Genomic DNA, 17,500 nt, shown 5'->3' with positions numbered 1-17,500 from the left:
GGACTCAGTGTTTCTAATATCTTTCCTTTTCTGGTCTTGAATTTCACGTTAGCATGTATTTTCGCTTACTCGGGGAGTAAGCCTACAAATTACTTTGTTGTTGTTGTTCTTTTTGGCAAGGTAGGGAAGCCCTACGGAAAATCCTACAAAGGTCTGCTGAAAAAGGTGTTTCGCTTTGACTTAAAGATACAGGAATTTTAGGACAGGATATTTATAATTAATGTATTGGAATGCAAGTGTAAAAACTAAATAATGTGCATGTTAAACAGTACAGAACAATTATTTCTAATGAAATATAACGTATTTATTTGAATTTTCGTTGTTGAAACAATGTGCTTTGTGACCGTAAATTTTAGCACGACTCCGAGTAAGCTGGAGGTCGGATCACGCTTTGTTTTTTACCCTCACCGTGAGTAACATGACAGACCCTTTCCTCGATTTCTCAGTGTTAGAAGTCTAATCCATCTCATAAAAATTCTTTCTTTTCCCTAGAATTAAAAGATATATTGGTTAAAATTGAAATACATTGGAATTTTTGTGATACGGTTATAGCTTCATCTATAGCGCAACCAAACACGCAAGCACGCGCACTCCGCTGAGTAGTAGATCACTGAATTCGTGCTTCATAGTTCGATCCCTGACGTTGGCCCACCAGTCAACCCAGCTGTGAATCTTTACCACCGCTAACTGGTGTCAAGCAAAGATCATACGACGCAGCCCATGACGAGAGAAGAGGGTGATTGCCTCCAAAGTGGCTGTCTGTTGATGTAAGTATTGAATAAAGTACTGTATATTTTACGACGTGGTTGGTCGGAACTACGTAAAGCCGTTGGTCCCGTTGCTGAATAACCACTGGTTCCATGCAACGTAAAATCACCATACAAACAAACAAACTAGGTATTTTAGCAACTATGATGGATTAACCAGGGAGGGGAAGGCTTGGGATTAGCATCCTCATCGCAAACGTCTGGAGTATTTCGTCCTGTTCATACTTTGCCATGAAATTGACAGGGCAAATTTAAGAGGAGCTTTTTGGACAACTAAAGAATTTATCATGGTTTTTTATTCTAATGCCAATTATTTCCTAGGTTCGTTTCATTTCTTGAGCGCCAAATTCTCTCCCTAGGGTAAGTCCTCAAATATTATTCCCCACCTGTGTGTGTATGATTTAGCTTGTTGCCAAATGCTCTTGGCTTTTATATATTTAGCCCTTTAAACAGGCTTTTAGTGTGAGAAAAAGGCCGGACATAGCCGATAAAACTTCCGAGACGGCTACTACTTCTTCATAAAAGAAAAGAAAAGGTTAAAAAAGAATCTATAGTGTCAAATTTTTCACAAACAAAAATAACTGAATATACTATAAAGAACCAAGAATTTGTGCTCCATTCGGTTACTGTACAGTTACACAAAGTAAATGAAAGGGGAGTACAGGCTTGTTAGGACAGTTGAGAAGGATTGGGATGTTTTTAGAATGTAGAAGCGCCTACGTAAGGCTAAACAGAGCGAAAGTGTTTCTAAAGTAGGTATTGGATGGAAAAATGGGAAGACTGGTGAGGAACTGTACCGTTCCATGCACGGAAGCACCATGCATGCGAAGATTTGTTCTAGTAAATACCACAGCTTAATTTTCTTGTTATCTGAAAATGAGTTAACTGTTAATTTTCATGTTATCTGAAAATGAATTAACTGATCATAATGATGATGATAATAGAGTGCGTTGGTATAGATGGTCAATATTTTTGTCATTATTTTTGTTATTGTTATTACGGTAATATCAAATGTGAAGACTTCGAATTTAAAGATAAATATGCTTTTCTGTGTGGTAATAAATAAATTGTGTCGGTGCCTAAAGTGATACAGTTGTTTGGGTTATGTTTTCCTTGATATTTTTGTTTTTCAGGACGTTGAATACTAATTTTTTTATTTATCTTCAAATTTATTGACGGTGGTAGATATACTAATTTTTTTAATTCGATTCTTACATGGTTTTTTAATTATAAAAAATTTTGATAACTACTGAAATCTACAGCCCCTTCTGAATATTTTAATGCATGAAAAAGATTTAGTTTGTCAATGGAAATATTGATTTTATAACCTAAAAGCACAATCTTTTCCCTGAATGCTGAATGTTGTTATTTGAATGTTTTACACTCGGCACGAGCGATGCAAGGCATGAATAAACTCTTACTTTACATATCCAAATATCGAAGTATTTGCACATTGCAGACGGAACAATGAATTTCCCTTTTAACACACTGAAGCAACCGGTGGATGCTGGCTGTTAGTTTTTGGGAGTTCTGGTAAAGAGGATTGGATCCTGTGTCAGCCTCTCTATCCCACTAGAAACAGAAGATTGAAGCTTCCTGATCGCCCACTGCACCCGTTGATCACGTACCCTCATGACGAGAGAGAGAGAGAGAGAGAGAGAGAGAGAGAGAGAGAGAGAGAGATTGTAGTTTCTCTATTCTTTTACTTCCTATATATATATATATATATATATATATATATATATATATATATATATATATATATATAGTGTATGTGTAGGCGATGAATTATTCTATTCCTCTGTAGAATTTAGTACTGAATTATGTGCCTGATTTTTAGTTGACTACGGTTGTTTGTATCTAAGATGAGGGAGGTCGTCAGGTATATACTTGCATGCACACACACACACACACACACACACACACACACACATATATATATATATATATATATATATATATATATATATATATATATATATTATATATATATATATATATATATATCAACAGGGTCGGTGGTCATATTTTGTAGATATACTGTAGTTAAAAAAACTCAGGAAAGACATTATGAAGAGCGATTTAAAGTTAACCTATCGAAAAATGGGGTGTCCCAAACAAATATTTGTAAATAACTACCTCAAAGTAATGTCAAAAAGCATACAAGAATTCAAGTCAAGGAGTAGAACGAAATTAGATAAATAGGAAAGTGTGTCAAAGTCAGCATTATATAGCAAAATCACAGCCGGGGGGATAATGCAAATTAAAGTAATGAAACAGTCTTAGTTTGCAAATATGTAATTAAGTAGTGTTATTTTGTAAATATGGATAATATGGTAATAGGAATGAATGAATGAATGATTGGAAGGAGTATGTATAGTCGTAACGGGAACCTCATGTAATAATAAAACAAGTAGATCATATACCGTTCATTAAAAGCTTCATAAAATATATGGGAAGCATACGAGCAGGAGAAGGCACTCATCGAAGTTAGTCGGAAAAGGTAACACAGGTTTTGGGCCGCAGTGCGTGGACAGACATTGGTAATAAATAGATCATGAGAAGATGTGGAATACTAGCTCTTTGGGGAAAGGAGTAGAAATGTGATGGAAGTTTTATATGGAAAAGGTCTCAATATCCATAAAGAACGTGATTTGAAATAGCGTAGTATATAAGTTTCGTTTCAGTATGATATTGGTGAAGTATTTATTTAAGAGTACGAAGTGACGTAGAAACATGAAAGTTTAACACACGTTATTTATTTTTAATAGAGCATTGGTCGCAGGGGCCAGTTACAATCGAAGCCCCTTTTTTTACTTTTTTTTATGAAAACGGTTTTGTGACGTGAACCATAAGCCATAACGATAAAGGTTCCCATAATAATTATAATAATAATTGTTGGATTAGTAATTATTTACCCCCTTGAACATCACCAAACGAAGTGAAATGATAAATATTGTTCAATATAATCCTCAGGTTATAACAGGCAAATTATTATGATATTGCAATTATATTATGGACATTAGAACATTTAGTAAAGCCAGTTAAAACGGCTTGCAACTTTATCCAGCAAATTAACTCTCGGGTAGTTATAGTTTGGAAAATGATAGTAATGGTAATGATAAGCATATAAAAATACATTAACTTACAGAATCGGGGAAACAAAATGAAGTCATCAGTCACAATGCCCAGTGAAAGCTTTTGTACCCTTCAACTTTCACATAATTCTTTCATGATTAACACATTATCTTTGTATAAATTCGTACTTCTCAGATTCGTACTACTCTTCCCATTTCAATCGTCCTGTTATCTGTCTTGCCTTTTCTTTGAAAACCATACTAGACTCCTATAGGTATATTAATTAGTATGCTCCTGTATTCTTTATAATTATACTTGTCAGCTTTTCCTTTATACATAGGAGCATTATTCCTCATATTCACTTCTTTGGAGGCTCCACTTAACTAGTACGTAGACACAGTTGCTGTATTTCTATACTCTCACATCACATCATTTCCTGTCTCTGTTAATAAACTGCAGTTTCCTCCGACTGCATGTCTTCATTACATCTCTCCTAGATCCATTTGTCTAGTAGTCTTTCTCGATCAGTTTGGCATTTTCGCTAAAGTTCTTGCTTAAGCCACCCCAGACATTTCATCAGCGCACACCATTTACTATTTCGCTTTCTCCTCACCTCAACCTTTGCCCTGCATCCTTCTGCGTGATCCACTCTTCTGTTTGCCAGTTGTAGGTACTTCAAGACATGTCTTATGTGTATGCTTTGTATATGAATGTAATTACGGGGTTTTTGCTGCCCTGGTAAACCATCTTTGGACTTTACAAACTACCAATCCATTCCTATCATTGTGGCATCTTCATTCCTTGTTTAATTTTATTTGTCGCCTTTTCTGTATGTGTTACTTGCACTTTTTTCAGATCAAATCACCTGTCATAATTTTTCTCTGTCACATTCTGTACTCCTCTACTCAACACTATCTTCCAAAAGTCTGGTCAACCTGTGCTTTGCTGTTGCTGCTTCTCAAGAACGTACTCTTGACTTGGCTTGGGATATAATGCAATTTAGGACAGAGCAGATGGAAGCCTTTTAATTGGTTGTGGACAATTTCGTGGAGAAAAGGCCCGTAAATAATGGACGAGGCGCATTTGCTTTCTTTAGGATTCATTATCATAAAACAATATCAGTTTTGCCTCTCCACTTGTGAAAATGTCCATGAAAATTCAGTTTGCCGTTCTGCGGAGAGAACCTCTATGGGCTGCCATCAAGGTTTGATTCTTCCAGTAACATGGATAGGTGCGGATGACTAAACAGGATTTATTCAAGCCATTGTTGAGTGTCTTGAAGCCCGTTGCACATCTGCAACATCACCATTAAGAGAAAATAAAACCACCAATAATCGTCACTTCAACCTGCTACAGTCATACCAACGGTAAATTTCGTATGGTAATGGATAAGAGGCTTCCTACCCCTGTTACCAGATGTCTCACCCAGAGAACGTTCATTAAGCAATACCGTAAATACTCACCCTCTTTTGCTTTTGTACTACATACTTGTAAATATTATAAGGTGTATTTTATTAAGAAAACATATCATTCTTACCCTCTTGACAGTTACCCTGAATTACTTATAACTAGGATAAAGATGAGTTAGCTTATCCTTGTGAATTGGTGAAAGATCATTCTTTTAAAGGTATATACACTTATTAATTTGATCAAAGACGGGAAAGGTAGGTTTTTTGCGTCTAGTCTTCAAGGACTCAATAGTAAGTTACATGCAAGAGTGCGTCAGGTAAAATTTAGAGACTGCATCACATTTGTTGTTTCTTTCATGTTATAATACTTATTCTGTTTCGTAAGTACCATTTCACATTTCTCCTTGAAAATAGGATACCTGGTTCCATAGTGATGTTATTTATACCACACTTGTATTGTGAAGAGAAATGTCAAAGAAATCTTACAAAAATTTCTTCTTCATCAGACGTGTGGGTAGGTAATTAGGGTTTTTAAAAGAGAGAGAGAGAGAGAGAGAGAGAGAGAGAGAGAGAGAGAGAGAGAGAGAGAGAGAGAGAGAGAACTTTTGACTGTAATTCGAAGATAAGCAGTAACTCTTTTGCCCACTATGTTCAGTTATTATTATAATGTAATGTTCTAGGCTTCTCTGCCACAAACCACGATTGTGACGTCACGGGCGCTGGCAAGTAATTCGAGCAAATCCGTCTGGTAAGGATATTTGATCAAAAGTAGTGTGAAAAACGTTGATATAATCATAGCTGGAAACTTTCGGATGTGTTTTATATTATGCAAGGCCCTCTTAGAATAAGTTACTTTCAACATTATCCTCATCGTCACCACCCGCAACGTTATGCCACGGAAAGGGCCTATGCAAAATTTTGTCTCTTAAATCTTTCATGTGCTTTGATATTCCACAAATCTCTGCTCATCCCTAGCCTCCCGTCAGAGTCATCCAACAATCCAGGTGCAGAAGAGCCCAACAGACATAATCACATACCATTCACCCATAGATTGCGCAAAGGACATGTCTAAGCCATCTCATCAACCTTTCAACATCAGTCTCATCAATATCTGGAACTGCGATCATTTACATATTGTATAATTTATTTATTTATTCATTTATTTATTTGCTACCACCTATCCTCATAATCTTCTTAAAGCCTTTGTCTCAAATCGAAATCTTTTTTTAGATGACGTTTCATTCTCATAAAATATCTTTTTGTATATCAATACAGATCGTAGTCATGAATAATATTTCATAAGTAATTTCAGTCTGTCGGATTCCCAAATCTTGTTCAGCTAGCCCAGAGTTTTATATATATATATATATATATATATATATATATATATATATATATATATATATATATATATATGTAGTGTATGTGTGTAATGTGTGTGTATTTAATTTTTCCACCTAAACTCCTGCTTAAGAGTACTAATCCTGCAAATTTTTTAACATTTTTAAAACGCCAAAATTCATGTAACCTCACCTTTAAAGTAATGGCTAAAAATCATATTGGGATTTTGATTAGCATGCTCTGAGATGCTTGTTAGTTTTTGATTAATGTTATTGGTAAAATATTCCATTTAATTTTAGAAGAGCGCTCCTATTATAAACAGAACAGTAATGATTATTGTAAACTGCTAACATGGAACGAAAAGTAGTATTCATGTAGAATGCAAGAATGGAGATTTGAATATTTTTTTTTATTCAAATCAATCACCTAGAAGGCTGTTTGATAATGTAAAATTTATTTTAGAACTTTGATGGCAAAATCAAATTGAAGATGGAAACCTTTTCAAGATTTATAATATAAAGGAAATTGTAGGGTAATGAAAATGCGAAGATTATTCATACAATGAATGTTTTTACTGATTAAATGTGTCACCTTTTGACAGGAGGTAGGTTTTGAAAACTTCATATTAATATTGGGGTTGACTGTGAAGCCTTTCAGCTTTTTTCGACTTTGGATATTAGTCTTTGTAGACCTACCTGAATATACCGTTGAAATCGAACAGCCAAAGTGAATGAATTTTCCCCTCTTGTTAAAACCCCTTTTCATGTTTCGGAATCAATCCATCCCGACGCCGAGATGAAAAGTCTGCGGATCTTGTCATTGCATCTTTCAATCAGGTGTTCGTCAAATACAAACAGAGAGGAAAAGAAGGGGACATCCAAAGGGGGAGAAAGAGAGGGAGAGTGCGAACGACGCCGCAAAAAATAGAGTGAGAGAGAGAGAGAGAGAGAGAGAGAGAGGGGGGGGTGGGGGGGGGGGGGGGCGGGGGTGAAAGGGGTGGGGGTGTAAGGAGGTGGGGTCGGTATTGAATCAGCTCCAAGCCATACTGCCCCTGACATTATTAGACGGATTTACGTCGGGACATTGAAAACAAGCAGTCAAGTGTGACAATTAATTATCCCTACTTCTCTGTGTAAATGATGATCGGCGTTGCTAAGATGGATTTGCGCTTTAATGCCATGATCAAAATAGATGATATTCACGCATAAGGATGACATGGGCCTATTAACATTATCAGTATTATGCGCGCGTTGATGTTCCGTCATCACAAGGAGTAGATCAGTATCTGCGAGGGTGATCTTTAGCGGGTTCTCTTCATCCGGTTAGGCCTTGTGTTTGGTTGGGTTCGTTTTATGTACAAAACTTGGGTACTTCTCGATCCCTGATCCTTTCTTCTTTCATCTTGTTTAGGCTTAATGAGAGGCCGACTAACTCGTAGGTTTTCGGTTTCCCCAATTATTATGAAAAGTTCATTTAGTTTTTGAATGTTAGGTAGATGAACCTTTGATTTTGAAGAGTACGACATATACACATATAGTAAATATGCATATATACAGAAACGCGCGCACACATATATTTACATTCATACATATATTTATGTATACATATGTGTATGTACTACATCGTGAATTGCTATGTATTTAAAATTTTATGATAGTGGTTAATTTCGTGGAGGAAAGAAATCTTTTTAAAAGGAAAAATATCTTGAAAACATCTTTCACGTGAGATTATGAAACATATTTTACCCTCACTTTCAATAAAAAAAAAGAAAAAAAAAAAAAAAAGGGAGAAGACACTCCTATTAAGACTGCCGAGGGAATAACAAGCTTGGCTTGGAAAATAACCTTTGTGTGACATTTTCAACCATCTTCATTTAGCCTTGTGTAAAGCCTTAAAAGGAAAGGCAAATTTGGATTCCGGAGTAGAAAATGGAATCCTTAAGAATTCAGAGAAAATCAGTTCATTTATGGTTTTCCTTTCGGCGCCTTTATAATGGATGGGGACGGCCTTACTATATAGGAAGGGGGAAGTTTAAAGGCTTGCGTGGAGGGCTTTGGTCCCCAGGGTGTTTGAATGGGGTCATGCCACCCCTGGGGAGGGTGGTTGTACTTGTGCGGGGATTAGGGCTGAAGGTAGGGGAATTGGGCCAAAGGGCCAAGGAAATAGAGAAGAGCTCTATTTTGTGTAAGGGAGGATGAATAGAGCGTTTGAAGGTAACGACCACCCCCCTTCCCTCCCCACCCGACCCCAATCCCCAACAAGCTGTAATTGAAAACTCTAAAGATTAACAATAACGCGTCATCTCCTTCCCCGTGTGGGTTCTGAGGCAACACTAATCAGGAATAATCAGGCAGGGGGATCAGAGAAGGCATTGGGTCGTAGCTGCGAGAGGGAATTACGTGTTATAAGGGGATTAAGAGTGTGCTTGATGCTGTAATGATTCTGGAGGGTGTCTATGGTGTGGGCTTCATATCACGCTGGCGCACGTGTCCCTACGTTATGTACTGACGACGTGCGATTAAATATCGATCCTGCATATATGGAGGTTTTGCCATACATAAAGTGGCTTATTTTAGGATGCTCCGGTGGTGTGCTGTGGTAAACTCGTACCATCGTGTATCGGGTATTGCTTAGATCATTAATAATGATATAAAATAGGTGAGGATTGTAATTTAGGGAAGAAAACTTGTTTTTTCGGTTCAGAACAGGCTATATGATGTTTTTTGCATAGTAGTTATTGTATTTTGTAGAAGACCATTGGGATTTCTGCCCTCACTTTTAGTTAGAATTTCTGGGTTTTATATAGCTATAAGGTATTATCTGAATGTACTTTATTTTTCATCAAAGCAATAGTTGAGGTAGGTTTGAGACCCAATTTCAGAATAATATGGCTTAAGTACTTTTGATGATAAGACTTCTGGTGCTCCCGCTCGCAAGAACATTAAAGTTTTGTGTATCAGAAAACTGGTAAACACGAAGCATTAACGTTCATTTACTCAGTAAGCCGGTATGGGCTTAGAGCAAATCACCTCGCAGTTTTTCACCTTTCCCCTTTATAAGTATTACAGCGGATGTCCAGGAAATTGAGCTGTCATTACTTTTGTAAAATTGACGTGGCCCTGTTTTTGATATCTAAGGAAATCTATCTTGTGTGTGGCGCGTTCGTGGTGAATTACTGTTGAGTTTTAAAATGTACATTGGATTTTCCCGTGAATACTTTTCATTACGAGCCTCCTCTGATCAACAGTTCGCCGAAGCTGCCTTTGTGTGGCAAATAATCCCAAACATAAATTATAGGCGCCTTTGTACTTTTGTGAATAATGGTTGCCTATTTACACGTGGCTGCATTACGGAGATATAAACACCAAGGTTACATTGTGCTGGTAAGAGATTTAGCGTAGACTTAAATCTTTACATTAAAGAGGTTTGTGCGAAGTATCCTGTTATCCCCACAATGAACACTTACGCAAGTGAAAGTAAGAAGTTATTTATTGCATCCTGATTATTTTTTTCAGCTTGATTTTAAACAGCGTCATACATAAGTTTGTGAACAGCGTAAGTGAGATTGGAGCCCTCTCCTCTTCTGTTTGGCAGCAAAGAACTTGGACGCTTTCGTTCGTATGGTACTGCATAACTTCAGGAAATGGTTCGAGTGGTGCTTCCAGCTTGCTGATGATAGACACGACTTCCAGGAAATCTGTCTCGTCTCCAATGGCAACTTCTTTTTTTGTTCTCTGCCTTACTAACTGGCTACTGTTGCGTTATGTCATCATTGATATACACAAATCATATTTTCTCATTTTCTTTCATATTGTATGAACACACTGAAAAGTGATAATATAATGAGAACCCATGATGATAATCTTTAATGCATGGTTTTTGTTTAATATTGAGTTTGCAAATTATATAAGTAAGATCGCATTATTTAGAGCCAAGTTTTTATAGTACTAGATGCTTGAAAGATTTAGATTGTATTTTTACAAAGGAAAGTTACATATTAAGAGAATCATTAATTGAACGCATTAATCTTCTAGATTTTTAAGCCTAAAAACGTATTTTGTTATGTTACGAGCGTGTTGGCGTACTCTACGCGCGCTGGAACCCGTGGCGGACAAACAGATTTGCAGGATGGGGATGGATGTCCTGGGGGTGGGTGGCTGTGTCATGTCTCCCTAACTGCCATCCAGGAGAGGACAAACAAGTTCAGATCCTCTCGGATTTTGTTTTTATAGATAGTTGTCTGGTACGAAGCTGACACGTGAGTTTAACGTGTAGCAAAATATATCTCGCAAGTGTCAGGGTTTGTAAGAAGTACAAGTGATGTTGATTTAACAGCTATTTCAGCATCATTTCTTAGCTATCGTCCTGTTGCGATTTCAACTTCATTGAATGTTTTCTTCAGTCGTGATACAGTTGAGACTCCGTGTTGAGAACGAGTTTGAAAAAGCAACACTGCTTCCATACCAACGATGTTTGCCTGTGATGAGAACGAGCCGTACCTGGGTCGCTTTTATTAGCGAGTAGTAGGATGCCGTTTGGATTCTGTCACGCTGCCTAGTCGCCATGGAAACTGGAATCGTGTGTCGTCTGTTTGTCAGACTTTCCAGGGGTCGCGAGAAGGTTGCTCTGATATCCGGCTGCTATCAGTAATAAACACGAGGCACTTTACTTTAGAATTATTCGTTTTCGTGTTTATATCGGAATTGTTCTCCAGTTAAAATCTTTCTGAAGCATCTGTTTCTTTTTTTCTTTAGTGATTGACTGGTTGTCTATGTGTATTTTACGTTTATTAGATAATTTACATTTATTATTAAATTATTATCGTTATTACTGTATGTGAGATTTATGAACATAACTAATTTTTTACCGTTTTGGCCAATTTGGAGATCTCTGGAAAACATCAACGAGTAGTAAAGTAAACACACCTGGAGAATACAAACAAAAGTAAACACACGTGGGCATTTTTTGAAGACGCTATAGTAATTTTTGCAAAGGTTCCTTGTCGGTTCTTAGTGCGATTGCCAAATAAATCTCAGTAGGACTTGAGTGGTCAATAGATCTGTATATAAGTTCTGTCTTCCGTAGGCCCTCCCACAGCGCAGGACGAGCGAAGAGGATCCAAATTTACAAAAGGATTAAGTCTCACTGTCTGCCTTTTGTTACCGGTAGCCCGCACCCTCTTCCCCTACGCAGCCGCAGACATGCCCTCCGCCTTGTGTCCTGAAGGTTAAAGAGCTCGGGGAAGAGGGGCCTCCTGTGTGGAAGAGCCACAGGGTGATTAGAAATAAGCGGGATTAAGGGGTAAGAATGTGGTATGTAATGAGTAAAATTATGCATATTAGGTTCGGTGAATAGGGCTTGTGGGTTTCAGCAGCCAGCTAACATAGGATTGGGATGGGTGGAATTCTACATGAATGGTGGATGAAAAAGAGTTAGCCTCCGGTTGGGTGGGAGAGGTAAGACGAAGACTTTAGAGTTGGGTATTGTTCGGGGATTTTGTGTTTGAAGTTCATGCGAATTTAATGGTTAGTAATTGAGAAGCATAGGTAACAGATTCATTCACTTTGTTGTTAGACTGTAAGATACTTTCGCATTGTGTACGAATTATGACGTTTTGCTTTCTTTCATTAAAAGTCTTCTCTTCTCTATGAAAGAAACACAGCCTGTGTATTGCCAGAGTCTAACGGTTCACGGACTTAATGGTTTTGATAGCTTGTTTATGCATTGAGTCTTTAGCTTCCCTTTTTTCTATTTTCTTCCTTTATTCCTTGATGCGCTGTGAATGCACATTCACTTTTTATAATTGAAAAGGAAGAGACTTAAAGGGGTGGTAAGAGGTGGGAGTTTGAGATAAACACTTCAACAAAAGAAAATCAAGATCTATCGATTTTAATCATTTTGTTCCGTTGGCTAATTGGCCCGTGGAGAATGCAAAACTTTCTGTCTACGCGTTTGCTTTAAAATCAAGTCAAGTCGGGTTTAAAGGCAAAATTTGAAATGGAGGCGTAAAAGAATAATACTGACATTTTTTATTCAATAAAGAAACTTGAAAGTTCAACATAAACCGGTTGAGCCATTTCGTTATGTTTGGTTTCGCTATTCGTAGAAATCATCGCCATTTGTAATATTACGGGTAAATTAAAATGGAAGTTTACCTTCGTGGCTTAGACTTTATGAAGTACATCTGACTATGCAAATAACCCGAGTTCGATACTCCAGCAAAGATCAATTGCATGGTCGCGAATAGGAAGACAATGTTTGACATAGCCAAGGTGCAAAACATGAGATCATCTTTCTCTTTTTTCACTACAACTAATATAAAGAAAATAGCATGGGCGATGCGGCCGGATATTCGGATCAAAACGACACCTGACTAAAAAACCATCCTCTATATCATCGTAATTTATCATCGAAGAAGAAAAGTAAAAGAATATTTGGAATCCTCGTGAAAAAATCTATCAGATTAATGCTTCCTTTATTTCTCTGAGAATAATAATAAAGAAGTTAGCACGGCCGAATATCTGGATCAAAACGTCACCCGGCTAAAAACCATCCCTTATAAAATACACATATATGGTCCGACTTTGTTCAGTTCGGTCCAGTAGTTTCGGCGTCTATAGCGAATAAACATTCATACTTAGTCCAACTGCCAGCTTTATACATAAGATATTCATATTATATGGGGCAGAAACTGGCCACTTTAATAGGAAAGAGGAGGGACTGTTGGAAAGAACATAGGTGAGGATGGTGAGATGGATTATTTAAATATCACTACTGGAAAGGAGGGAGAGTGAAGATATAAGAGGAATGTGTGGTATATATAATGTAAAGGAAAAGGCCAGGGAAGCTCGTCTAAGATACTAAGAAGAGAGGTGGAACCAATCAAAAGAAATAAGAACATGACAGTGATGGGGAGGAGGAGAGGAGGAGGAGTGTGGGCCTTCAACGGATCAGATGAATGGATGTGGTGAGGAGGCATATGGGTGAGGTAGGGGCTGGGGGAAAAATGCAAGGACTCGAAATAGATGGAGGAAGTTGGCTCGGGCAGCCGACCCTGCTATACAGTGGGAATAATAAGGTCTGAAACGAAGAAGTGTGTATATATATATATATATATATATATATATATATATATATATATATATATATATATATATATATATATATATATATATATATGCAACCCTTTACTTGATCAGTACGACGAATCATTAATATTACAAGCACTGAATCACCTGCCAGACCATCGGACGCACTCCGTGAACTACCCTTGCACTGTAATAGTTCTCACTCCCCGCCTGTTGATTTGATGATCAACATTTATTACCTGGTTACCATTTCGTGAAAGCGCCTCAGTGGCGTGATCGGTAATGGTCTTGACCTGCCACCGCGGTTACAGCGAGTTCGACTCTCGGGCATTCCATTGAGGGGTCAGAGATGTGTATTTCTGGTGATAGAAGTTCACTCTCGACGTGATTCGGAAGTCACGTAAAGCCGTTGATCCCGTTGCTGAATAACCACTAGTTCCATGCAACGTAAAAACACCATACAAACAAAAAAACAAACAAAACCATTCCGTGAATCCCTAATCTCGCTTTGAAATTCTCTATCCCAAACTTTATACCTATACATTATGTGTAAATACCCTGTTTCTTGCTTTGTATTCATCCTCCGCTGACGAGGAAACTGAGATAATCCAGAAACTTCAAACCTTTATGGGAATTTAGATAATAAAGAAATTCCTGGAATGAATGGTGATTTGCTTTTAAATCTTCTTAACAAAGGTAGCAAATAGAAACACACGCACATACCATATATATATATATATATATATATATATATATATATATATATATATATATATATATATATATATATATATATATACTGAAGACGGGAAGTAGTTGCTGTAGGTGGATGAAATCCACCAGGTGACCAACCACTTATCGCTTATAATTTTCTCTTCGGTACTACTTCGAATTTTAATTATTGGATACTGAAATAACATTTGTAACTTATTGTTTGCTAATATAAAAATCGCGTTGTGGTCAAACTTCTTAAACACCTATGTGTTTCAAGCGTCCCTATCGGTCATGATGGGGGATTAGGGGGGGTGTGGGTTGATATCGATTTCAAGTACAAATACAAGCATTCGACAGGAATTTCGTACAGTGGAATCGCTATTAATAGTACTCGTCATCGAAGTCGAGAGTAACTGGTGTTGGCGGATCGAATTCGCCAGGTGACGAACCACTTATCGATTATAGTTCCCTTTCGGTATCATTTCCGAGCAACAGGGAAATAAATATTACACTTGATAAAAATTCATATATATATATATATATATATATATATATATATATATATATATATATATATATATATATGTATGTGTGTGTGTGTGTGTGTTGTGTGTACGTATATATATATATATATATATATATATATATATATATATATATATATATATATATATATATTGTGTATATATGCATTTATTATTTTTGTGTATAGTATGTATGTATGTATGTATGTATGTATGTATGTATGTACGTATATGCATGCATATGTGTTAGTTTAAATAGAACACACCCATATCATTTTACTGCCACTAGGGAATTGGCCTTGGGTACTCAGCTAGTAAGAAGAGTTTTTAAGTAGACAGTGATGCATATATTATAATGTCTCATATATTATATATATATATTAATATATATATATATATATATATATATTAGTATATAGATATAATATTATACATGTATATATATATGTATATGTTGTAAGATGTATGTATGTATATCAGAGAAGCCTCCTTACTAGGTTTCTAACATCTTCACAGTACTTTGTCAAACCCCTCGGTGGAACTGCACCAGTCACCTCTAATGGTTCTTGCTCACTCTTTACATCCTAGATGTATATAAGGCTCTTCAGTTTTGGAGCCTCGTACATTCCATCTGTGCAGCACTGCCTTGGTCTTCCTCACCTCCTTCCTCCAAAAAACATCCATGTTGTATGTCATTTCTCTAACATAGTATCCTCCATTCTTTCGGCATAACTATACCATCTAAAAGACTTTGATCAAGATTTCACCAAAATATACCGGTTTTACCAACTCTATTTTCCACATTTTTATTATTGTCTCATCCCTAACTGCTCTTCCCCTAATAATCATTCTGCCCTTGTCTTACTTTCTTGATCGAATACTTATGCACGCCATCCGGTATACAACCGATAATACTTTATATACACATCTGGAAGACATAAAATGACTTTATTTTGCCATTGTTTTGCCGTGTATTATTATTGTGATACAGAATTCTTTAAGTGTAAGTGGGACAGTAACCCTTTAGAGATTAAAAAAATCTATTAGTTAGTGTAAGAAAATGTCTACTACTATATATCTATCTACCTATTTCTTTATCTTTCTGTATATATATATATATATATATATATATATATATATATATATATATATATGTATATGTATATATATATTGTATTTGTATACATATATGGGTTCTCTCTCTTTCTCTGTGTGTGTATATATAGTATATATATATATATATATATATATATATATATATATATATATATACGTATGTATGTGTGTGTGTTTGCGTTTGTATATATGTATATATATATATGTGTGTGTGTGAAGAGAGAGAGACCGAGCATTATATTTCGGATTAAAAAGAGAAAGAGGTACTAACTTGTGTTTGCCCTTTGTTTTATTACAGCGGCACATTTTGTATTCATTGTACCCTTTTCTATAATTATATAGAATATATTAAATTTACTGGTCACTTTATCGGATCCGTATATAGTGATAATCATAGTGCCCTCTTAATTTCTCGTATTCCTCATAATTTTTTTATATGTTTATCCTTCCAAAGACTCAGATCCAACAGCAAGAATATGATGTTCAGTAGGAGACAGAATTGCCTCATATTCTTACATTTGTATCTAAGGCTTTGTAATGGCAAGCATATCCAGTAAGTGTGAAGAATTCATAAATTAAAATGGCACTCTGGTTATTACAATTACACATACATAGATGCATACATACATACATTAATAATGTATGTTTTGTGCAAAATTAAACAACTGCTGACTCCATAGCTTAAGAATAACCACATTTCGTTATCTTTCAAATTATTGTTATTATTATTGATTGTTTTTAAAATGACCAGGCGTATATGTTACTTTTGATTAAGATAGACGAATTCTTTCCTTGTATTTTCGATAAATCAGGCGCTTAGTAGCTTTTCTACCTCTAGGGACGATGACTCCCCGGGGTCGATACCCATTAGGGCAGAGACCTTCCGGACTGCGACAGACTCAGGGCAAGACCTTTGGAGACATGTGTTTAGCTGTTTTAGTATCGGATATTGATCTCCTTTATTGAGTTCAGAAATATTACTGTGTCCTGGGAATAATTTCCTTTGTTTCAGTATTAGCCAGAGACATAAAGTATTGTTCACTGTAAACAATATCGCATTACCGCAGGACGGCCTTGATGCTGACGACCGTGAATATGAAAAACATATTTTTATTGGGTATATCGTTGTAACTGGCATTTGTAATCATTCTGTCATCCAGACTGTTCTCATTTTTATCAGTGTCAATAGTAGTGTTATTGGGTTTGTTCCCTTTCGTTTTTTATCATTAATTCCCTGTGCATTTTCTACTTTGTAATATGTATATTCCATTTTGTTACTATATATAAATTAGTCGATCAATGTCTTCTATGTGTAAAGTAGTTGTCAAATATCGAACATTTTAAAATGAAGATACCTTCTGAAGAGTTGCTGTATTATTTTGTTGTATGTGCGGCAAGTAACTTATTTTTCAGATTATGTCAGAACAAATTCATTCTGTGTATCACGTACTTGAATTCTTAAA

Source organism: Macrobrachium nipponense, chromosome 1, assembly GCF_015104395.2.
Source record: "Macrobrachium nipponense isolate FS-2020 chromosome 1, ASM1510439v2, whole genome shotgun sequence".
Taxonomy (NCBI): domain Eukaryota; kingdom Metazoa; phylum Arthropoda; class Malacostraca; order Decapoda; family Palaemonidae; genus Macrobrachium; species Macrobrachium nipponense.
The sequence above is the reverse complement of the archived record's forward strand: the minus strand, read 5'-3'. Positions refer to the sequence as shown.